The 25,976-nt window shown below is 41.0% G+C and overlaps 1 protein-coding gene across 2 annotated transcripts in view; it reads left to right on the top strand.

Annotated features, from left to right (window-relative positions):
- The first annotated feature begins 4,090 nt into the window (after window positions 1-4,090).
- Window positions 4,091-25,976, top strand: part of SPATA31F1 (SPATA31 subfamily F member 1) — a 53,339-nt gene continuing 31,453 nt past the window's right edge. Inside the window, exons 1-4 of one of the 2 annotated variants that reach the window (XM_070590327.1) lie at window positions 4,091-4,485; window positions 5,326-5,370; window positions 10,603-10,743; window positions 12,914-12,997. The gene's annotated coding sequence lies outside the window, so the exon portion shown is untranslated. The remainder of the gene's footprint in view (window positions 4,486-5,325; window positions 5,371-10,602; window positions 10,744-12,913; window positions 12,998-25,976) is intronic. The other variant, XM_070590328.1, reaches the window with a different exon arrangement.

Genomic DNA, 25,976 nt, shown 5'->3' with positions numbered 1-25,976 from the left:
ACTGTTTCATGAATGCTGACAGAGGATACAATACTCCTAGGTCAGATATAAAGGATTTTATTACTCACAGCACAGCCATAGCAAGACTTTAGCACAGTTTTTTGTATCAGTTCCCCATGTCTACCAAGTGCCATGGGGTGGCACAGGATCTATGATACATGCCCGCACACGTAATAGGCTGTGTTACAGGAGAAGAATACTGAGGTTTGGGGATTCACTGCTTTCCTAGTAAGAAGAAAAAAGCCTGATCTTTGTCCAGGGGAAGATGTTACCTTATCTGTCAAAGTTACTTGTTACAGATACAATCCTGAGAAATAGCCTGGAAACACTCAGGACCTTGCATTCTTGGCATACCCAGTTAGAACATTCAGGAATGCTAAGGGCCCGTGGTGGGTTCATTTCCCAACAGTGACTAACAATGGGTAAAAACAAATGGCTGGTGAAAAAAGACTGGCTTTCCCTCTGCTAGAAGAAGTCCTAGGAGAGATACTCAGATTAAAAAGGAAATCAATTAACAAAGACCCCATGAATTATGCTTAATGATTACTTCTTTAGCTAGTAGGTGGAAGTGGGGTTTTCTGTTTCCTTACCAAGGATGAAAAGAGAGATAAAAGATATCATCATAGGGACAATATGAATGCTGAAGAATTTGTGGTAACTTGAGACGGACTTGGAGGACACTTCAGGGGGCAGGAATACGTGGTGGTAAATAACAGTGGGACAAGAAAGTAGAACAGGCCCTTTTGGCCAAATGAAATGGAAGAAATGAGAACAGATGACAACCTAAACCTTTCCTTGGTACTCTTTGTGGAGACAGTCTCTAAGTCCATGATTCTCACCTCCTGTTGTTCATGCTTTGTGTAATCCCATCCTGTTGAGTGTGGGTGGACTGTGATTTGATTCTAATCAACAGAACATGGCAAAGGTGATGGGATGTCACTCCTGTGATTACATTACATTTTATAAGACTGTCTCCTGGCATACTTACTCTTGAGACTCTCCTTTCTGGCTTGATGAAGTGACCGTGTTGGGAAAGCCTATGTAGCAAAGAACTGCAAGTGGCCGCTAGGAGCTCTGAGTGGTCTTTAGATGCTGAGGGTGGCCTCCAGCCAACACGCAGCAAGAAGCCAGGGCCCTCAGTGGCACAAGTGGAAAGAAATGAATGCTGCCAACAACCTGAAGGAGCTTGGCAGATCCTTCCCCAGTCAAGCCTTGATTGCAGCTTTGTGAGACCATAAGCAGAGAACGAAGCAAGACACTCGACCCACAGAGACTGTCAGATAATAAATTGTGTGTTTTAAACCACCACATTTGTGGTAATTTGTTACACAATAATAAGAAACTAATACACTGCTGTAGTCATGAGGGTAAGAGAAGTGTCTGTCAGGCAGTAAGGCATATGTGAGCAGCATGGAATTGGTGTGTGTGCAAGACACATCCATTCTCTGCAGAGCCCCTACTTAAAAGTACAGTGGGATTACTTACAAGGTAGAAGGAAGAGGAGGCTGTTCCACAGTATGAGCTAGGGAAGCAATAGGGAAGAAGGCACTCCTCTCCCTCAGCTCACTCTATAAAGATACATAGCTGTGGAGAATCTGAAGCCCTCCTAAGAGGCTGGAACCACCTCATTCTGCATGTTAAATGCAAATTACCACTATGTGCTTTCATTTGATTCTTGATATGGTAGTGGTAGGAATTTGTAAAAGGCTCAAAAATGTACTAACTTGTAATGTAACTTGTAGAACATGGGGAGGGTGTGTCCTCCGGGCAGTAATAAAGCAAAAGAAACCCCTGAAAGGGAAGCAGGGGAAACAACCCAAATCAGTGGGTTTCACAGGTAGAAAAAAGAGCTCTAGATTTTCTGAGTTCAGGAAGGAGGAATAATCAAGGTAGTTCCCACTACTTTATACAGAGCAAGTGTTCAATAAATCTTTCTTGAAGAAATGCCGCAAAGATGATTGGGGAAAGCAAAAAGTTTGTTTGAGATCACAGTGTCAGCATCCTCTCTCTAGTTCAAAGTGGGCCAGAGGAGGCTGAGAAGAGTTATTCTTCAGAACTTGCTTCTAGGAAGTATATAATCATGAGTTCATCAGATCCACTGTGCTTCCTCAGAGGTGGAGCCTGAATGGTGACTCAAGGTTAGCAGGGATGACGATAGGTAACCAAGACAACAGATACAGACCATCTCTGACCACAGGAAAGAGCTACTAAATTTTAGAATTTAGCCAGTTTCCATACCACATCACATTTCTTTGGGATATAAAATTGCTTTTGGAGTAGAATTGCTAGGTCATATGGAAATTCTTTTTAACTTTTTGGGGAATCATGAAACATTTGCCACAGCAGCTGCACCATTTGACATTTCCACCAGCAATGAACCAGGGTTCCAATTTCTCCACATCCTCCCAAATGTGTTATTTTCCATCTTTTTGAGAATGACCATCTGTGGGTGTGAAGTAATACCTTATTGTGGTTTTGATTTGCATTTCCCTAATGACTAATGATGTTGAGCATCTTTTCAGGTGCTGTTGGCAATTTGTATATCTTCTTTGAAGAGACGTTTATTCACATCCTTTCCCCATTTTTGAATTAGTTGTTTTCTTGTTGTTGAGTTGTAGGGGTCTTTATATACACTGTATATTAATCCCTTATCAGATACACGATTTACAAATATTTTCTCCCATTCTGTGGGCTCTTTTCAACTTTCTTGACAGTGTCTTTTGATGCAGAAAAGTTTTAAATTTTGATGAAGTCCAACTTACCAATTTTCCTTGTTGTGTTCTGTGCTTTTGGTGTCATACTTAAGAAACCATTACCAAATCCAAAGTCATGAAGATTTTCTCATTTTCTTCTAAGAGTTTTACAGTTTTAGGTCTTAAACATACATTCATCCTTCTGCCTCTCTTTGATATCTCTTCCCAAATAAAATCTGAAAAACAGATTTCATGATCCCAACCTTTGTAACCTTCTCCAAACTGCTTAGTCTCTCTGAGGCTCGGTTTAATTATCCCTCAGGGGACAATTTCACAAGGCTGTTGTAAAAGTTCTATTTTTAAACACAGCTGGTATGGTGCTTAGCATACTGGTGCTCAATAAACCTACAAATCCTTTCTTCTTTCTTTCTTCAAAGGACTTTCTCTTCCAGGACCTTCCAGAATCAATGAATCCACCTTCCCTTGCTGCTTCCTCCTGGATGGTCAAGCCCAGGGCCTCAAGTCTACCTTTGCTTCAGAGGCCTCACTGGTCCTCCCCTCCCCTGCGCCCTATGCTCTTACAGAAGGTCCACTAAAATCCAGCTTAGGGCCCACTAGGCTACCAAGGAGAAAAGAAATTCTAAGGAGGTGGGCAGGGTGATGGACAAAGCGGCGGCCCCACAGGGCCCCCGCCTCTCAACCAGGTTCCAGGGACACAAGTTACGGCACACTGAGCCCTAAAGAAGGTCACGGCCAAAGTCCTTCGGGCATATGGGAAGTTACTCCCGACCTGGACCCCACGGCAGGATCCTCTTCCCCCAGGCAGAGGTTCCTTCCAGGCAGTTCTAGGGCACGGTCTAAGGTCCTCCTTTATACAGAGGGGCTCTGTGGGGTCCACCCCCACCGCGCAGGCTCCTGAGGCTCCCCCGTGTTCCCAAATGATCCACTGAGGCAGCTCCAGAGACCACCCCTGCCCCCCGTAGTCACACAGACGGCGTCTCTGGGGACGGTGCCCTCCACTCTAGGCCTCCCGGTGACAGCAACTGCAGCGAGAGCGCTGGGCGGCTCCATTCACACCTCGAGGGAGGCTCCCACACAACACCTCAGAGTCCCCGAGGGCTGACCGCGGCCCGCAGACCCGCCCCTCAGGGTGTCTGCCGGCTCCCCGCCGCCCCCACCCCGCTTACTGGGACGGCCAGGGTGCGAGACGCGGGTCCAGGGCCGGCGGACTCCACACCGCGGGCCGCCATGGCCGCTCAAGAGCCGGCGCGCTGAGGGACAGCGCCGAGAGGGGACGTCGCGGCCTCAACCGCGGGCTGAGGAGACCGCGGCGCGCTCCGAGCCCCCGCCCCCGGCAGCGGCGCGTGCGCAGGCGCGGGACGATCTCCCCGGGCCGGCGGGCGCGCGCCCCGCGCCCAGCCCTGTGCGTTGAGGCGCGGCGCTCGCTGCTCTGCTAGCAACGTCACGCGGCAGCGAGGCGCCGAAGGACCGTGGGAGGGCGGCAGCTCTGCCCACCTGTGGGTCCGGCTGCGGGTGGGCGCCCCCAGCCAGCGCCCGGTTCTGTGGCGCCGGGATTACGCGAGCCCCGGCGCCCGCGGCAGTCGGTGCCTGGAGGCCAGCTGCCCCTCGGGGGTCCCGGCCCACGGCCCTGGCAGCAGGGCGCGCCCGTTGGCAGTGCCCTCTGCGCAGTATCGAGGAGCCTTCGCAAAGCGCTTGGGCCGCCCATCTCTTCCCGTGCGCTGTTTTCTGAGAATGTTGGTCTGCATCTCCAGTCGCAAAGCTGTACCCTGAGGTAACCCGCTCTGCCGCAGCAGCCTCTCTCTCAGACGCTCCGGTTAGCATTTCTGAGCTGTAACGTGCACACCAAACTAGGTGCTTTGAAGAAAGTGAGGATGACAAAAAGAATGTCAAAAGTCAGGAAGTCCCTAACAGCTAATTATAAAGCAACTGAAGAGATGCCAATGATATGCTGAGGATCGTCTTAAGTTATTTTAAATCTTTATAATATACCTCGTGTTTCCAAATGAACTCAGTTTTTATGTCACAAATACAATTCACTTCAGGGTGTGGGGGATACAAAGAGGAACTCATTGTGTCCTTACCGTCATGAAATTTACCAATAGGGAATATAACATGTACAGTGCTATCTTTAAATGCAAAACGCCGGATACTAAACACTGTACATCTATTAAGTAATTTAAACTTCACAACATCACCATCAAGCACATTTCCACTACTTAGATTATACAGATGTATACTGAGGCACAGTGATTGATAAAACAAGCTGCCTGAGATCACATAGCTAATACATGGAATCTAGTTATTCCGACTCGAGAGCCTATACTCCTAACCATTGGTTTTACCATACTGCTTCCAGGACCACCTTGAGGATATGCAGGATCCCAGGTAAATACTTTTTGCAAGGACCCTGTAAACAATTTTTTAAAAATATGTATTATAAAATTCATGGCCCATGTGAGGTATATGGTTTATTAATGAAGATGTGGGACAATGGGTAGAATTACATATTTGTTTAATATCATAGCAATGTACATAAAGATTCCCAGTATTGTGTAAGTACTCTCTCTTCCTCTTCAAGTCTAAGTACAGTCTCTTTCTGTCTTTATTTCAGATGCACCATTCCTGGCTAATTTCACATGTCACACATGAGAAAAAGGTAATGATGGTGTTATTACTCACAAGGCCATGACTCTTCAGAACCTGTTTGTCTTGAAGCGATATAGGTCTTTTTGCTCTCTAGTTTCCTAATGCCATTTATTTAAGGCTGGTTGTATCATTACTCATGACACCACATCATCCATCTTGCCACCTGTGAATACTGGCTTCTACAGACTCTCTCATTGGTTGTTATAGTGTTTCATAAATGATGAGCACAAATGCAAGTCTTACCCAAATGTGAAATGTGTTAGTCAAAGGTGAATGGTAATTTGTTTTCTAGATTGTTAAGTTTACCCTTTGGAATTTTATTATGTAAATTTAAAACAGTGTACCTTCCAACCATGTCTTTTCTTGAATTCTTTAGGCCAAAATCACTGCATTCCTAGAATGATCTCTTTCAGTGTTGACTGTACCCCTACCTACTCACACTGCCACGAGCAGGAAGAATAGTTGAGGGGCCATTGACTGATTAGGAAGAGTGATCCCCAGGGCACAGGACTATCCAACCCACCTCCAGCATGGCTTAAGAATGACCAGAGAACAACCCCACGTGATGAACACACTCAACAGACTAGGAATAGAAGGGAATTTCTCCAACCTGATAAAGGGCATCTATGAAAAACCCACCACTAATGTCACACAATGGTAAAAGACTGAATACTTTCCCCCTAAGATCAGGAATAAGACAAGAATGTTTTTTCTTACCAGTTCTATTCAACATTGTACTGGAGATTCAAGCCAGGTCTATTAGACAAGAAAAAAAAAAGGCATCCGTAATGGAAAGGGAGAGGTACAACTATCTCCATTCACAGAAGATATGATCTTATACGTAGAAAATTCTGAGGAATCCACCAAAAAACTATTAGCACTAATAAATGAGTTCAGCGAGGTTGCAGACTACAAGATCAATACACAAATATCTGTTGTATTTTTATACACTTGCAATGAATAATCCAAAAATGAAATTTTAAAAAAATTCCATTTTTAATAGCATCGAAAAGAATAAAATACTTAGGAATAAATTTAACAAAAGAGGTGAAAGACTTGTACACTGAAAACTGTAAAACATTGTTGAAAGAAATCGAAGAAGACACAAAGAAATGGAAAGATATTCCATGCTCATGGATTGGAAGACTTAACATAGTTAAAATGTCCATAATCCCTAAAGCAATCTACAGATTCGGTGCAATCCCTATCAAAGTCCCAATGACATTTTTCACAAAAATAGAACAAAGAATTCTAAAATTTATATGGAACAACAAAAGACCCCAAATAGAGAAGTCTGGAGAAAAAAGAATAAAGCTGGAGGTGTCACACTCCCTGATTTCAAAATATACTACAAAGCTATAGTAATCAAAACAGCGTGGTATTGGCACAAAAACAGACACACAGATTAATGGAACAGAATCGAGACCCCAAAAATGAACCTACACATCTGTAGACAGCGAATTTTTGACAAGGGAACCAAGAACATACAATGGAGAAAAGAAAGTCTCTTCAATAAATGGTGCTGGGAAAACTGGACAGCCACGTGGAAAAGAATGAAAGTAGACCATTATCTCACACCATACACAGATTAACTCAAAATGGGTTAAAGACTTAAATGTAAGACGTGAAACCATAAAACTTCTAGAAGGAAACATAGGCAGTATGCTCTTTGACATCAGTCTTAGCAGCATCTTTTCGAAAACCATGTCTCGCTAGGCAAGGGAAACAAAAGAAAAAACAAATGAGACTACATCAAACTAAAAACCTGCACCATCAACAAAAACAAAAGGAAACCATCAACAAAACAAAAAGACAACCTAACAATTGGGAGAAGATATTTACAAACCACACATCTGATAAGGGGTTAATATCCAAAATGTATAAAGAATTCATACATCTCAACAACAATAAAACTAACAACCCAATTCAAAAATGGGCAATAGATCTGAACAGACACTTTTCCAAAGAAGATATACAGCTGGCTGACACACGCATGAAAAGATGTTCAACATCACTAGTTATTAGGAAAATGCAAATCAAAACTACAATGAGATATCACCTTACACCTGTCAGAATGGCTATAATTAACAAGATAGGGAATAATAAATGTTACAGAGGATGTGGAGAAAAGGGAACTCTTATATACTGGTGGTGGGAGTGCAAACAGATGCAGCCACTATGGAAAACAGCATGGAGATTCCTCAAAAAATAAGAATAGAATTGCCATATGACCCAGCTATTCATTCCAATTCTGGGTATTTATCCAAAGAACATAAAAACACGAATGAGTAAGAAGATGTGCACCCCTATGTTCATTGCAGCATTATTCACAATAGCCAAGACTTGTAAACAACCTAAGTCCCCATCAGTAAATGAATGGATAAAGAAAATGGAATACTACTCAGCTTAAAAAAAAAAAAAAAAGATCTAATCTTGCCATTTTCAACAACATGGATGGACTTTGAGGGCATTATGCCAAGTGAAATAAGTCGGATGGAGAAAGTCAAATACCATATGATTTCACTCGTAAGTAGAAGATAAAAACAACAACATAGATACAGAGATTATGTTGGCAGTTACCAGAGGGCGAAGCGGGAGGGAGGAGGGTGAAAGGGGTGAGAGGGCACACGTGTACGATGATGGATGGTAATTAGTCTTTGGGTGGTGAACATGATGTAGTCTACATAAGAATTGAAATATAATGACGTACACCTGAAGTTTATATACTATTATAAACCAATGTTACCTCAATTTAAAAAAGAATTAACAAAAGAGGCACAAAACTTGTTCTCTGAAAACTATGAAAAATCATTGAAAAGAAGTAAAGATCTTTTTTATTTTTAAAGATTGGCACCTGAGGTAACATCTGTTGGCAATCTTTTTTTTTTTCTTTCTCCCCAAAGCCCCCCAGCACATAGTTGTATATTCTAGTTGTAGGTCCTTCTGGTTATGCTATTTGGGACACAGCCTCAGCATGGCTTGATGAGCAGTGCCATGTCCACATCCAGGATCCAAACCAGCCACCTGGGCCACCGACGTGGACTGCGCGAACCTAACCGCTCAGCCACAGGGCCAGCCCCCTAAAGAAGATCTAAGTAAAGATTTTTTTAAATGCCATGTTCATAGATCAGAAGACAACGTTATTAAGATGGCAATAGTCCCTAGACTGATCTACAGATTCAACACAACACCTACCAGAATCTTAGCTGACTTTTTGTAGAAATTGACAAGATGATTCTAAAATTCATATGAAATTTCAAGAGACCTTGAATAGCCAAAACAATCATGAAAAAGAAGAATAAAGTAGGAGGACTTATATTTCACAATTTCAAAACTTACTACAAAGCAATAGTAATTGTCAGCATGTTACTGGCATGAGGATAGACATATACATCAATGAAAAAGAATTGAAAGTCCAGGAATAAACCCCATACATCTACGGCCAACCGATTTTTGACAAGAGCGCCAAGACCATTCAATGGGAAAAGAAGAATCTCTTCAACAAATGGTGCTGGGACAACTGGATATCCACATGCAAAAGAGTGAAGGTGAACCCTAACCTTACACTATATACAAAAATTAACTCAAAAAGGATGAAAAACCTAAATGTAAAAGCTAACACTATAAAACTCTTATAAGAAAACATAGGGGGAAATCTTCATGACATTGGACTTGGCAGTGATTTCTTGGACACAACACCAAAGGTGCAGGCAAGGAAAGAAAAATCAGATAGGGGCTGGCCCAGTAGCATAGTGGTTAAATTTATGTGCTCCGCTTTGGTGGCCCAGGGTTCACAGGTTCAGATCCCAGGCACAGACCTACATACCACTCATCATGCCATCCTGTGGTGGCATCCCACATCCAAAATAGAGGAAGATTGACACAGACATTAGCTCAGCGACAATCTTCCTCAAGCAAAAAGAGGAAGATTGGCAACAGATGTTAGCTCAAGGCCAATGTTCCTCACACACACACAAAAAAACAGATAAATGGACTTCACCAAAATTAGAACTTTTGTGCATCAAGGACATCAAGATTGTGAAAATGCAACCCATGGAATGGTGATACTGAACCTCTCAATCACAAGTTCACCTCTTAACCTCAAGTTTGTGTGCCTGATGCACAGTAAGCTGATCACTGAGACATCAGTGCCTTGAGATGGAGAAAGGTTTACTTGAATTAGCCAAAATGAGAAGGTGGGAGGATAGGTGATCTCAAATCCACCTTAACAAGAGAAAAAAGCAGGGAGTTTTATAGAGCTAAGGGCCTTGGCAGGAGGAGTTTCAGAGAAACAAAGGGGTAATCCATGTTTCTTTCACTCCAGATAAGCCCCTGGGCAATCTGACTTCTGGGCATCAAGATAGCTGGAGGCTGGTTATCTGGTGATCAAGTAACTTCCCTGAAGGCATCCTTTTTCTTCTGTAAAACAAGCTCATAAATCCTTGTGACCCTTGAGTCACCCCTCAGGTCAACAAGAAAATAGCAAATTGACAAGATTAACTTCTTTTCATCTATGTCTGTGTTGGGAACAAGGTCAAAAAGTCTTATTGAATGTTTACAGTAACCCTCAGGTACTCAGCTTCAATGGGAGAAAAATATTTGCAAATCATATATCTGATAATGGGCTTGTATCTAGAATATATAAAGAATTCTTACAGCTTAACAACAAAGTTAACCAAGTTCTAAAATGGGCAAAGGATCTGAATGTATATTTCTTCAAAGATAGACAAATAGCCAATAAGTACATGAAAAGATGCTTGACATCATTAGAGAAAGGCAAATCAAAACCACTATGAGATACCACTTCACACCCACTAGAATGGCTCAAATCAGAAAGTCAGATAACAAGTGTTGGCAAGTATTCTTTCTCTAAGAGTTACCAGAGGAGCCTTTTTAAATTTTTTTTTGGCATAGATAATGCATTCACATTGTTCCAAAAGTCTTGCTCTCTCCCCTTTCTCCACCAAACCCATTATCACCACCTCATTTTTATTGCTTCCCTTAGCATCTTTTCTTCTATATTCTTCTAGTGTATTGTATGTAAATACAAGCAAATACGGATATATATTTTTACATTTTCCACCTTACTCACACAAAGGGTATGTGTTAGCCTGGGTCCTCTGAAAAGCTGTTGCCAAGATGGAATTAAATGTAACAATAATTCTCAGAGTTGTGACTGTTGCGTCAAAGGAAAAAGGTATTTGTAATTTATAGTAAATATTTCTAAAATTGTTCTCCATAGGGATTGTACCACTTTGCACTCCCACCGGCAAAGTATGAGATTGTCACTCACTCCTCGCCTTGCCAAAAGAGTGTGCTGTCAAACCTTTGGATTTGTCAGTTGGCTGTGATGTGATTTTAATTTGCATTTATCTTACTATGAGTAAGTTTGAACGTCTTTTTATGTTTTTAAAAGTCATCGATATTTCTTTTTCTATGGCCTGTTTATGTCATTTGCTAATATTTCTAGTGGGTTATTAGGTACTCTTTATATATAGGTGAGATTAGCCTTTGTTTGTTATAAGATTTGCAATTTTTTTCAGGTTGTAATTTGTCTTTTGGCTTTGTTTATGGTGTGTTATGCCACTCAGAAGTTATTTTATGTAGTAGAATGAATATAATCCTTTATTTTATGGTTTCATAGCCTTAATTAGACAGGCTTTCCTCTCTCCAAGTTTCTCAAAGACTTATTCCATGTTTTCTTCTAGTCCTTTTTTTTGGAGGAAGATTAGCCCTGAGCTAACTACTGCCAATCCTCCTCTTTTTGCTGAGGAAGACTGGCCCTGAGCTAACATCCATGCCCATCTTCCTCCACTCTATACATGGGACGCCTACCACAGCATGGCTTTTTGCCAAGCGGTGCCATGTCCGCACCCAGGATCCGAACCGGCGAACCCCAGGCCACTGAGCAGAATGTGCGAACTTAACTGCTGCACCACCGGGCTGGCCCCTCTTCTAGTACTTTTATGTGTGAACTTGTTATGTATGATTTTTTAATTAAACCTTCTATTGATTTGAAGTTTATTCAAGTGTATGATACAAAGTATGAATTCACCTATCCTTTTTGAGAAGGCTACTCAGTTGTCTTAAAACCATTGATTTAAAAGATACATGTTTATTCTACTGATTTGAAATGCCACCTCTATCATATACTAATACGTATTTGCTCTATTTCTGGACATTTTTGTTCCATTTATCTGTCAGTCTATTCGTGTGCAAGTACCATACTGTTTGTTTTTTGTTTTTTTTAAGATTTTTTTTTTTCCTTTTTCTCCCCAAAGCCCCCCGGTACATAGTTGTATATTCTTTGTTGTGGGTCCTTCTAGTTGTGGCATGTGGGACGCTGCCTCAGCATGGTTTGATGAGCAGTGCCATGTCCGTGCCCAGGATTCGAACCAATGAAACACTGGGCCGTGTGCAGTGGAGCGCGCGAACTTAACCACTCGGCCACGGGGCCAGCCCCACCATACTGTTTTAATAATTTATTTGATAGCAGTAATCTCAGTACCGTCATTGTTCTTCCTTTTGAGAGTTTTACTGACTATTTTTGCTTACTTTCCACCATAAATTTAGAATCAACTTGTCTAATTGCCCCCCACCAAGAAATCTATTGGTATTTTTTTGGGAATCACATTAATTTATAAATTAACTTAGGAAGAATTTTTTTAGTGTTCCTATCCCTAAGAATATGGTATATCTTTCCATTTGTTCAAAACTGCATTTATGTCTGAAAATGTTTTAACGTCTTTCCCAAAAAGGTTTTGCATGTTATTTCTAGGTATTTATTCCTTTGTGCTGCTATTGTAAAGGGGATTTTCTTCTCCAGTATATCTTCTGATTGTCATTGGTATATACAAAGGCTTTTGATTTCCACATATTAATTTTGTATTCTGCTACATTACTTTTCTCTCTCTCTCTCTCTCGCTCATAGTAGTACTAGTAGTAATTTTTGAGTTGATTATCTTGGGATTTTCAGGTATAAAATCATATCACCTTCCAATAGTGACAGTTTTACTTTCATCTTACCAATTTTTTATGCTTTCAATTTCTTCCTCTTTTCTACTTGTGTTGCCCACTACACCCTCTTCCAAGTGAAGGCAATGAGCCAGGTGAGCGGGCAGTCAGAGAGGCTGGAAGAGGCCTGCAGTGAGGGTGCTCCTTAGCTTTGCTTTGTCATATTTCTTTTGAAACTACTCTTAACTATTTGGGTACACCTGAGAGCAGCATAAGGCGGTCTTTGCTGTAACTTCGCAGATTATGAAGGACTCTGACCTTGCTGAGGACTCCTGTCTCTGACCTGAGGTCTGTGGTTTCGGCAGGATCCACACGCGTCTCTTAACCAGGTTGCCTGGGCTCCCTGGGGTGTCCCTGAATTGATTTCCAGCTGCCCATAACTTCTGAAATGGAATAAACATTTGTGTGTGGGGGGGGTGTAATTTTATCTTTGAACTTGTATTTTGTAAGCGATGTCTGATGGGATCCTGGAGTGTGCATGAGCAGAGGAAACACGTGCTCATGTATGTCTGCCATCCCTTGCTGCCCCATTCACACAGAGCACTTGCGATGTTCCCGTGAACACAGAATTCTGGTGGACCCATGATGTGTGGGGATTGTTCAAGATTCAAAGTGAATCCAAGGTAAGCATAACATGAAAGCCACTGACTTCCATAGAGTCATGCGCTGGATGTGCACGTAGCAAGACATAAAATAAAAATAATTGAGTTAATTTTGTTCAGTGTTTCCACTGTTCCAGTAAAAATGAAGTACATATGCATGAGTTAGCTACAAAATATGAATTGGGTAATATTGGTGACTCTGCATAAAGGTTAAATGCTCTTATTTGCATTTAAAACTAGCATTGCACAATATAAAGATGAATGGTAAAATTCAGGCTGAGTACTCAAAGTTTTAATTTTTTTTTTTTTTTTTGAGGAAGATGACCCCTGAGCTAACTACTGCCAATCCTCCTCTTTTTGCTGAGGAAGACTGGCCCTGAGCTAACATCCATGCCCATCTTCCTCTACTTTATACGTGGGATGCCTACCACAGCATGGCTTTTGCCAAGTAGTGCCATGTCCGCACCCGGGATCCCAACTGGGGAGCCCCAGGTCTCCGAGAAGCAGAACATGCGAACTTAACCGCTGCGCCACCTGGCCGGCCCCCTAATTTTCATTTACTTAGAATAACATTAGGCAAGTAAAAATATACCAGGATAAGTCAAGAGAGAGACTATAGTAAAAAGGGAAAAGCTTTATATTTTAGTACCTTTAAAGGCATTTTTTTCCCTACTTTTTGAACAAAGGGTCCACATTTTCATTTTACTGTGGGCCCCACAAATTATGTAACCTGCCGTTTTTAACAAGCCTCCCAGTGATCCTGATGTAAGGCCAGGACTGAGAACTGCTGGAGCAGATGAGCTTTTATAGTTCCCGTCGTTGAGAGTCCTGGGGATAAGGAGCTTTGGTGGGCAGGTGCTGCCCCCTAGGGCCTCTGGCTGCCATCTAGCGATAGTCCTACAACTGCATAGCGGTTGCTGGTGATCTTGCTGCCTAATACTACTCTGGGGCTTCCTGTCCAACTCCCTGGCAATCTTAGCCCTTGGGCATTAATAAAAATGCTCGTGTATGAAAATGCTGCTGCTTCAACACACAAAAATATGAAAAGAAAAACATCTGAAAAGAAAATTAAGAAAACAATTCCATTTACAAGAGCATCAAAAAGAATAGAAAACTTAGGAATAACTTAACCAAGGAGGCAAAGAGTTGTTGTTTAATAGATGCAGAGTTTCAGTTTTGTAGGACAAAAAGTTTCTGGAGATCTGCTGCACGACAATGCAAATACGCTTCACATTACTGAACTGTACACTTAAAAACAGTTAAGATGGTAAATTTAAGACCTGAAACCATAAAACTCCTAGAAGGAAACATAAATAATAAGTTCCCTGACACTGGTCTTGGCGATGAGTTTTTGGGTCTGACTCCAAAAGCAAAGGCAACAAAAGCAAAAATAAACCAGAGGGATCACATCAATTTAAAAAGCTTCTGCACAGCAAAAGAAATTATCAACAAAATGAAAAGACAACCTAATGAATGGACTGAAATATTTGCAAATCATCTATCTGATAAGAGGTTAATATCGAAAATATATAAACAACTCATACAACTCAATAGCAAAAAAACAAACAATCCGATTAAAGAATGGGCAGAGGATCTGAATAGACGTTTTTCCAAAGACGATATAGAGATGGCCAACAGGTACATGAAAAGATGCTCAACATCACTATCAGGAAAATGCAAATCAAAACCACAATGAGATATCACCAAACACCTATTCGAATGACTATTATCAAAAACACAAGAAATAACAAGTGTTGGCAAGGATGTGGAGAAAAGGGGACCCTAGTGCACTGTTAGTGGGAACATAAATTGGTGCAGCCACTATGGAAAACAGTATGGAGCTTACTCAAAAAGAATTAAAAATAGAACTATCATATGATCCAGCAATTCCACTTCTGGGTATTTATCCAAAGAAAACAAAAACATTAATTTGAAATGATACATGCACCCTCATGTTCATTGCAGCATTATTTATAATAGCCAAGATATGTAAAAAACCTGTGTCCATCAATGGATGAGTGGATAAAGAAGATGTGATATGTATACAATGGTATACTATTCAGCCATAAATAAGAATGAAATCTTGCCATTTTTGACAACATAGATGGACCCTGAGAGCATTATGCTAAGTGAAATAAGTTAAACAGAGAAAGGCAAGTACCGTACAATCTCACTTATACATGGAATTAAAGCAAAAAAAAAAAAAAACAAGCTCATAGATACAGAGAACAGATTGGTGAATGCCGAGGGGTGGGGGGTGAAGGGGGCCAAAATGTACAAACTCCTAGTTATAAAATAATTAAGTCGTGGAGATGTTATGTACAGTATGGTGACTCCAGTTAATAATTTGTTGTTAGTGCCGTGAGTCAATTCTGACTCCTAGTGATCCTGTGCACAGCAGAGCAGAGCCCCGCCTGATCTTTCTGCACCATCCTCTCATCTTCCGGTGCTACATCAGACAATGCTTCACTTCTATTCACAGAGTTTTCATGGCCAACTTTTTCAGAAGTGGGTGGTCAGTTCCTTCTTCCTAGTCTCTCTTAGTCTTGAAGCTCTGCTGAAACCTGTCCACCATGAGTGACCCTGCTGGTATTTGTAACACCAGTGGCATAGCTTTCAGCTTCACAGCAACATGCGGCAGCCACAGTATGACAACCGACAGACGGGAGGTGTGGTTCCTTGACCAGGGAATGAACCCAGGGCACGGCAGTGAGAGCGCTGAATCTCAACCACTAGACCCCCAGGGCTGGCTATAGTTAACAATACTGTATTGTATATTTGAAAGTTGCTAAGAGAGAAGATCTTGAAAATCCTCATCACAAGAAAAAAATTTTTTGTAACTATGTATGGTGACAGATGTTAACTAGACTTATTGTGGTGATTATTTCTCAATATATGCAAATATTGAATCATTATGTTCTACACCTGAAACTAAAATAATATTATCTGTCAATTATACCTCAACTTTAAAAAAAAGGATGGTAAATTTTATGTTGTATGTTTCCTAGCAAAATTTTAAAATTAAAAAAAGAGCAACATGCTTCTCCATCTCCAGCCCCTAGTATAATGCTTGGCACATCTTAGGTTTTCACCAGTATTTTCTGAGAATGAAACACAGCAAAACTTCTTCATAAGGTTTCTGTGGAGGGACAAAGTCACATCGGTGGTATGTCTATCTGTCAGGATTTTTCTTTATGGGGCCCTGATATGACCCATGGTACATATAAGTCAGTAACTGAAGAAATTCTATTACAGTAATTGTGGTACTGTAGCATTATCATGGAAGCAGGGTCTGGCCTTAGCAATTTTCTAGGAACAAACGAATATGAATCCTTTAGAGTTGTGTAGCCATCCACAGTCCACAGAGGCTTTTCATGTCCTTCATCTCCCTTGCTTGCTGTTCACTATAGACCGTGAGGCAGGAAGGGCAAACATGAAGAGCCACATCATTAAAAACTCATTACGCGGGGCTGGCCCCGTGGCCGAGCGGTTAAGTTCGCGCGCTCCGCTGCAGGCGGCCCAGTGTTTCGTTGGTTCGAATCCTGGGCGCGGACATGACATTGCTCATCAAACCACGCTGAGGCAGCGTCCCACATGCCACAACTAGAAGGACCCACAACAAAGAATATACAACTATGTACCGGGGGGCTTTGGGGAGAAAAAGGAAAAAATAAAATCTTTAAAAAAAATAAAAATAAAAATAAAAACTCATTACGCGACTATGCCAGGAAGACCATGATCCCCCTGTCCTATCCACACAAGCATCCCCCATCAGTGAGCACCAAATCAATAAAGAAACCTCTGCTAAATGCCCACTCTGCACAAAGATTGTCTTTGGCTCTAATTCCTCAGCTCTGAGACAGAGGAGCCAGGGCTTGGTAAGTTCCTGGAGAGGAGTTTGCAGCAGACAGTTTGAAGGCTTCATGGGATGACAGTGGCTGTGGGTTATCTGTGAGGTAAACAGTGCACTGGTTGGGGCAGGTGCAAAGTTTGCAGAATTGGATGGTTTTGCATGGGACAAGAGGTCAGACTAATGGGAGGCTGTGAGCTGTTGCAGCAGCATAGAGGGCAGCAGCAGCTGCAGGAAGCAGGAGCAGGTTGGGTAGGAGATATAGTGCTCTGTCACCTCCTCTTCATCCTGTTGGTGAGAGAGAGTCCCACCGTAGCGTTCTGGGGATGGCCGAATGCACAACAGCTGACACTGGACCTCTGAGATTGACAGCAGTTTATTCATCATGTATATCCACAGCCCAGGGGAGGAGGACACCAAACACCATGCAGCGCCACACTGGGCTGCTCTCAGGAGTAGCCTGAACAAACAGGGGCTGTGGGAGGCGGTCTTTGTTGTAACAAGAGGATGAGGTGACCCTTGGTTCCCACAGGAGGATGTGGTTGGCTTATTTGAATAATTCCAGAGGCTGCAGGGAGGTGAAGCCCATTAATTTGAGGAGGGTCAGGTGCAGCTGGTCCAGTTCATGGGGAAACTAGTGAGGTTTGGGGCCTTTACCCTGGGTGAGGGGCCCATCCGGTGAGAAGAGAACTCATAGTTAGGCCTTTGGGACCCTGTAAGGCTCAGAGATGTTAATGCAGCATGTGACATTTTAGGCCTTACAATACATGTAGGCAACAACAAAAGATTAAGCTACTTTGTAGGTTTCCTGACCTATTAAACACAAGCTGCTTTTCACTTGTATATTCACCTTGTTTGATTTTTATTAACCAATCATTCAGTGATCTTCAGTAGAAAAAGTCTTCTTGTTCTTAGATTATGAAATTTTCAAGTGCAAGAAAGTTGTTGAAGGAGCTCAAATCCATCCCATGTCAGGTGGGAATATTCCTAAATTATCTTAAATGTAAGGATCTTTTTGGTTTTGAAGACATGATAAAAAAGACTAAAAAGATAACATGTAGTAATTTGTTTCTTTGTCTTAAATCATTTTCTAACTATTCTTATTTACACCTAGGGAAAAAATACTTCATGTTAATGGAGTTTTTTGGTAACATCTTTACTGAGATATAATTCGCATACCAGACAATTCACCCACTTAAAAGTGTAAAATTCAGTAGTCTTTAGTATATTCACTGAATTAGACAACCATCACCACTCTCAATTTAAGAACATTTTCATCACCCCAAAAGAAATCCCCTATCCTTTAACCATCACCCCTCAACCTTCCCATCCCCCAACCCTAGGTGTTCACTAATCTACTTTCTGTCTCTATAGATTTCCCTATTCTAGACATTTAATATAAATAGAATCATATAATATTGGTCTTTTGAGATTGGCTTCTTTCACTAAGCATAATGTTTTAAAGGTTCATCCATGTTGTAGCACATATGAATATTTCATTCCTTTTTATGGCTGAATAATATTCCATTATATGGATATACCACATTTGTTTATCCATTCATCAGTTGATGGGCATTTGGGTTGTTTCTGCCTTTTTGCTATTATGAATAGTCCTGCTATGAATATCGGTGTACAAGTTTTTGTGTGGACATGTTTTCATTTCTTTTTGGGTATATGCCTAGAATGGAATATGAGCCACATGGTAACTCTATGTTTGACCTGTTGAGGGACTGCCACACTGTTTTCCAAAGTGGCTGAACCATTTTACATTCCCACCAGCCGTGTATAAGGGTTCCAATTCCCCCACATCCTCACCAACTCTAGTTATTATCTATCTTTTTTATTAAAACCATCCTAATGGGTGCAAAGTGGTATCCCACTGTGGTGTTGATTTGCATTTCCCTGATGATTAATGATGTTGAGCATCTCTTCATATAGTTATTGGACATTTATATATCTTCTTTGAAGAAATGTCTATTTATGTCCTTTGCCCATCTTTTGGATTGGGTTGTTTGTCTTTTTGTTGCTACATTTATATATTCCTTATATATTCTGGATACTAGACTCGTATCAGGTATATGATTTGCGAATATTTCTCCCATTCTTTGGGTTGTACTTTTTTTTTCTTTTTTGCTGAGGAAGATTAGCCCTGGGCTTACATCTGTGCCAGTTTTCCTCCACTTTATATGTGGGTCATTGCCACAGCATGGCTGATGAATAATATAGGTCTGCACCCAGGAGCTGAACCTGCAAACCTGGGCCACCGAAACGGAGGGTGCCGAATTTAATCACTATGCCATGGGGCCGGCACCCTTTGGGTGGTCTTTGCACTCTTGATAGTGTCCTTTGATGCACGAAAGTTTTCAATTTTGATGAAGTCCAATTTCTCTGTTTCTTCATTTGCTTATGCTTTTGGTTTCATATCTAAAAACAATATTGCCAAATCCAAGGTCATGAAGATTTCCTCCTGTGTTTTCTTCTAAGAGTTTTATAGTTTTAGCTCTTAAATTTAGGTCATTGATCCATTTGGATTAACTCTGCATATGGTATGAGGTAGGGGTCCAAATTCACTCTTTTGTGGATATCCTGTTATCATAGTACCATTTGCTTAAAAAGTTATTCTTTCCCCCACTCTCTTAATGATGTCTTTTGATGAATAAAAGATCTTGATTTTAATGTAGACTGATGTATCAGCCTTCCTTTATGGTTAGTCCTTTTTGTGTCCTTTTAAATTTTTCCTATCCTCGAGGTCATGAATATATTCTTCTATGTTATATTCTAGAAGCTTTCTGATTTGTTGTGACTATCCTAAAGCAAAAGGATGGGCCCCCACCCAAAATTTGGTCCAAATGTCAAGACTGATAACGCCATAGACACACATCAAGAGGGTGTGAGAAGTTTATTACTTAGATAAATGAGGTCTCTGGGGAGAGCAGGGCAGGCCTCCAAAGCAGATCCTAAGCAAGCAAAGAAAGGAGACTGGCTTGGCCTTTTTATGGTGGATTTGGCATTGGGGCTGGGGTGAGGGTTCCCAGTGTGGGCAGGGCCTTGTGTGGTTTGAATCTCTCACCAGTACGGAAGGAGACAGCAACCAGGCTTTCTTATCAGTTTGCCTAGATGGGGGGCACAAGGGGAAGGGAGGACTGAGGCTTTAAAAAGCTGTCAGCGGTCAAACATCAAGAAATGAATCAGACTCTTTATGACATGGTTTTACTTTTGTCGATTAGATATACTGTCATTCTGGAGTTAAATTTTGTGTATAGTTTGAGGTAGAGCTTGCTGCTGCTGCTTCTTTTCTTTTCTTTTTTTTTTTTTTTTTTAACGTATGGCTATCCGAATGACCTGGGTGCATTTACTTGAAAGTGTCTTCCTTTCTTCACTGTTCTGCAGTGCCACATTTCTCATAAATCAGGTGTCCATGTATATAGGTCTGTTTCTTATTCTCTATTCTGTTCCATTGTGTCAGTTCGTCTATTTTGGCACGAGTATCTCATTATCTAATTACTGTATCTTCATAATAAGTTCTTTTATTGAGATATAATTGACATATAACATTGTATTAGTTTCAAGTGTAAGCTTTAGAATAAGTTTGATACCTGGTAAATGAGCCCCTTTGTTCTTCAAGATTGTCTTGGGAATTCTTGGTTCTTTACATTTGCATACACATTTTCGAATCAGATTGTCAATTTCCACCAAACAACAACAAAAGAGATTATCACTGATATTTAAATTATTTCATTGAGACCATAGATCAATTTGGGAGAAAATGACATGTTTATAATGTTGAGCTATCTAATACAAAAACATGATATATTCCTCATTTGAGTCTTCTTTAATTTCTCTGAATGATGTTTTATGATTTATGCGTGGAGCTCTTACACAACTTTTGTTAGATTTATTCTTGGTTATTTGATTATTTTTGTTGATTTTGTAAATTGTATCATTTTTAAGTATATTTTCTAATGGTTTGTTACTGATGTATAGAAACCTACTGATTTTTATATCTTGGTCTTCTATCCAGAGATCATGCTAAATTCACTTATTTATTCGAATAGTTTTCATCTATAGATTCTCTTGGATTTTCAACATATGAATCAAGTCATGTGTGAATTATGGCTGCTTTATTTCCTCCTTTCCAATCCTTACCCCTTCCTTCTTTCTCATGCCTTATTACACTGGCTAGGACCCCACTATAATATTGAATATAAAGAGTGATGGCAAGCATACTTGTCTCATTCCTTATCTCTGGTGAATAGCTTTCACCATTTCCCCTTTAAATATGACATTTGCTTACTAGATATTCTTTATCAGATTTCATTTATTCCTTGTTTGAGAAAACTTTTTTGTCATAAATGGATGTTTAATTTTATCAAATTCTTTTTCTGCACGTATCAATATGATCATGCAATTTTTCTTCCTAATTCTTTTAATGTGAATTGCAGTGATTGCTTCTTCAGTCTTAAACTGGCCTTGCACTCCTGAAATAAACCCAATTCAGTCATAGTGTTATTGCTTTGATATATCATTGGATTTGGTTTGCTAATATTTTGTTTAGGCTTGTAAGATCTATGTTCATAAATGAGATTAGTCTGTAATTTTCCTTTCTCATATTATCCTTATCAGATTTTGGTATCTTATGGCTGGAAGCTAAGCTAGAGGCACTGGCCATCCCAGATGACCACAGTTCAATCAGAAACCGAGAGGATTCAAAGTGGATTCAGTCCCTGTGAGACACGTCTATTTCCAATCCATACTTATTGCTGTGGGCCTGCAGGGTGCCAACCAAAAGTCTGTGGTGTTTACCAGAGCCCCTCCTCCTTATCAGGCCCTGAATTCCAATTCTTGTTCCCTCTATCCCATCAATCTGTCAAATTTTCTGTTCAGCTTTTTAGCTTCTTAGCTCCCATCATTGACAAAAGCCTTAAGAAGGACAGCCCCAAATATCAGGCTTACCTCTGCAAACTTCCCTTCTCACGTGAGTCTTGGCCCCATAATTCTTCACCGTTTTGGTACTGCCTTCAAACAGATTTTTTTTAAGACTTTATTTTTTAGAGCAGGTTGAGGTTCAACAGCCAAGTTGAGAGAAAGGGACAGAGGTTTTCCATATATGACCCCCGTCCCCACACACACAGCCTTCCCCACTCTCAACATCCTGCAACAGATCAATACATTTGTTACAATCACTGAACCTACATGGAAACCTCATTATCACCCAGAGTCCTTAGGTTACATTAGGGCTCACTCGTGGTGTTATACATTCTACAGGTTTGGACAAACATAAAGTGACTTGCATCCACCATTACAGTATCACACAGAGTAGTTTCACTGCCCTAAAATCTTCCGTGCTCCACCTATTCATCCCTCCCTCCTCCCTAATCCCAGGAACCACTGATCTTTTTTACTCTCTCCACAGTTTTGCCTTTTCCAGAATGTCATATGGTTGGAATCATGCAGTACGCAGCCTTTTCATATTGGCTTCTTCCACTTAATGATGTGCGTTTAAGGTTCCTCCATGTCTTTTCATGGCTTGATAACTCATTTCTTCTTAGTGCTGAACAATTTTCCATTGTCTAGATGTACTACAGTTTGTTCATCCATTCAGTGAAGGACATCTTGGTTGCTTCCAAGTTTTGACAATTACGAATAAAGTGGCTTTATAAACATTTGTGTGCAAGTTTTTGTGTGGGCATAAATTTTAAACTCCTTTGGATAAATACCTAGGAGCACAATTGCTGGATCATGTGGTGAAAGTATGTTCTGTTTTATAAGAAACCACCCAACTGTCTTCCAAAGCGTCTGTACCATTTTGCATTCCCACCAGCAATGCGTGAGAGTTCCTGTTGCTCCCCACATCCTGGACAGAATTTGGTGTTGTCATTGTTCCAGATTTGGCCATTCTAATAGGTATGTAATGGTATCTCATTGTTTACATTGGCATTTCCCTGGTGACGTTTGATGTGGAGCATCTTTTCATATGCTTATTTGCCATATGTATATCTTCTTGGCTGAGGTTAAGGTTTGTTAAGGTCTTTGGCCTGTTTTTTAATGGGGTTGTTTGTATTTATTGTTGTGTTTTAAGAGTTTTTTGCATATATTAGATAACATTCCTTTATCAGCTGTGTCTTTTGCAAATATTTTCTTCCAGTCTGTGGCTTGTCTTTTCATCCTCTTGCCAGTGTCTCACAGAACAGAAATTTTTAGTTTTGATGAAGTCCAGTTTATAGATTCTTTCTTTCATGGATCATGCCTCAGAAAGTTTTTTTGTTTAATTTGTCAGTCTTTTCTTGTTGTTCTTATTAGGAGGGATGGTCTGAATAAACTTAATTTATCATTGGATTTGCAGATCCCTAATTGTTTACTTTGAAATGCTTTTTAAACTATAGAAGGACAGTAGCGTATTCAGAAAAACAGGAAAAATATAGTCACAACTTTACCCCCTCTCAGACACTGCCAACCATCTGGCCTTTCCTTCTGGTCCTTTTTCTCATGGGCACATTTTTACACACCTTTACTAGTACTGGTCAAATGATTTTGCATGTGGGTTTTTTCACTTATATCTCATCATTCTACCTAGCTACTTCTTATTGTAAATATCAATGTTTTCCCAAAGCTATTAAGCTCCTTTTTTTTTTTTCAATTCTCCCAAGAGAAGACCCACAGCTACTTCTTACCCCCAGTGAACCAGCTGGCCTATGGAAAGTGAAACTGAGTGATGGATGGGAAATGGAGTAGCTCACGCTGCTGGTCCTCCTGACTGTGGCTCCCAGGTTTGGCCAGTGGAGCGGTGGAGCCAAGAAGCCAGGTAGAGGGGAGCAGGAATAGGAGGTCTGATCAGCATCAACAATGCCTTAGCTGTGAAACCTGATCTTCAGCCTATTCCAGCTCCTTCCTGCCCTCTCCCCTGCTCTGCGTCATGGAAGTTAGGCTGTCAGTTGTCTGCTCCATGCTCCAATCCCTCCTCTGCTTCAGTACACCCACCTGCTCCTGTACATCCATCCCAGGAATGCTGCCAGCCACTGCCCAAGCCTGCTGGTTAGGAGATGGCCTTGTCTCTTCTGCCCCTGTGCTAAAGTACGCCTGTCAAGTTGTACCTAACCCCTGCCTTCTTGTTCACCACCTGTCCAGCTGGTGGAGCAGGTGATTATGAGTATGTTATGGGCCTGGGTAAAAAAAAAAAAAAAAAAGCCTGACAGATGATACTCCCTCCTCCACCTACTAGGAACGTTCCTGTGCCAAAGATTACCTGCTTTAGTCAGGACCTGTTCTTTAGAGAAGCAGCCATTAGCCATTTTTCTGCCCTGATACATTTGACAAATGATATTCGAATGCTCAGTATCCCTCAGTGCACAGTTTCCAGCGTACATGCTGTAACTCTACCCCTTTCCCTCCCACACAGCAAAGCAAATGTGAATGCGAGTATGTAAAAGTGGTGCATTATAGAGGTAAACTTAAATCATCTTTATTTTCACTGGGTAAAACATTCACAGATTTTTGGCATGATATTATTTATGACAAAACATCAAGGCTGAAAACCAATGCTTTGGAGAAAAGTAGTGATTCTTCTCCTCATCAGAAAGCAGCTACTGAGCACCTTCTGATGCACAGCACAGATCCATGTTGCAACCCAATATGCGGTTGGTCATAAGCAAGCTAACTTTGTTATAGTTTTTACCCCAAATATAAATTAAACTTGCTGCTCCATGATTTTATGCATTACATCTTTCTCACTCTTACACAGAGGCAGTTTATTGGTTTTTCAAAATCCCAAGCCTGTTTATTCTCCAGTGAAGTCATTGAGATAATTCCCAGAATCAGGTATCCAATTGTACTTTGCTCCCCACTGACCACCCCATGGCCCCTCCCTGTCTCCAGCCCCTAATCTAGGGTACTTTTGCCATCTTAGAATTGAGATTGTTGGGGAGCTATAGGAAAAGAGTGAAGAGGGACGAACCATCTCCCCAGGGAGAAAGAGCAACCGTTTATTAGGGCCCTCTATGCAACCCACGCAGTAATGTACATTCTTTGCTCAAACTCAAGAACAGCTGTAAATATAGAGAGACACTCCTAGGAGACTTGTGGGGTGTTCCCTGACATAAGAATGATGGCTAATGTCATGGGTCCTTCCCAAAATCCCATGCCCTTAAAAACAATTCATGGCCCTCAAATTCCAAGGAATAGATGCCAATGAATAGAAATGGCTGGATCACCTAAACCCCTTCTTTCTGCTGTTATCTGGAGAGGTGAGGGCAAGAAGCCGATAGGAACTTTAGGGCTTAATTTGGTATAAGCCTCCTAAATGGACACTCTAGAGAGGTTTCACCCCTTTCTGTGCTCAAAATTCAACTTTTCCCATTCTATATTAGATTGTGGCCCTTTTTCAATATAAAAACTCGTGCTAACCTCAAGGTGCTTTACAGAGTTTACTACTTTGTAGAACTGCAATGCCATGTGTCACATAGGATACGATTGAAATATTTATAAAAGATTTGTAATTTTTGTTAAAGCATTTATATCTAGAGATATAAGGTCTTGAAGCAGAAGGTGTACACCTGCATGAGGGCTTGGGGAAAATGTGCAATCCAAGTGAGAGAATATATCCTTACTGAAACGGTTTCTCACAGGCTGCCTTTAACTACAGTGCTGTTGCAAGCCACCTTTTCAGACAGTAAATAGCTGAGACTGGCGAGCGTCTGTTGTAATTACTCAGCTACTCACCTCTGCCATGTAGGGAGAAAGCAGCCATAGACAACACCTCAACAACAAAGGGGCGTGACTGTGTTCCATTAAAACTTTACTTATAAAAACAGGCAGCTGGATACTTGAACTCTACTACATTGTCTTGTGTTATGCCTTTATTATAGGTACTTGTCGTGTTAAAGTGTGACTTTTTTAAATGTAAGTGTTCAAGGCAAATTTGTGTAAATAAAGTGCGTAATTTTTCACCTTGGACAAGAAAGTAGTGGGCCCACCATATTCACTGATGTAGTTAGTAGTTGTTTTCTCCCTGTGATGTTTGTGGCAACCAGGAGTTAACTGAGGCACAGCTCTTTGTTGGGGGCCCTGCAGCAAAGTTCCTGATTTGCTTAGAGGGGTCTACTCTGTGGAAATGCTGAGAGTGAGCAAGGAGAGAGCTGCTCCAGGACTGGCCCT

Source organism: Equus przewalskii, chromosome 22 (genome assembly GCF_037783145.1).
Source record: "Equus przewalskii isolate Varuska chromosome 22, EquPr2, whole genome shotgun sequence".
NCBI lineage: Eukaryota > Metazoa > Chordata > Mammalia > Perissodactyla > Equidae > Equus > Equus przewalskii.
This window is presented reverse-complemented; position numbering and strand designations above follow the sequence as displayed.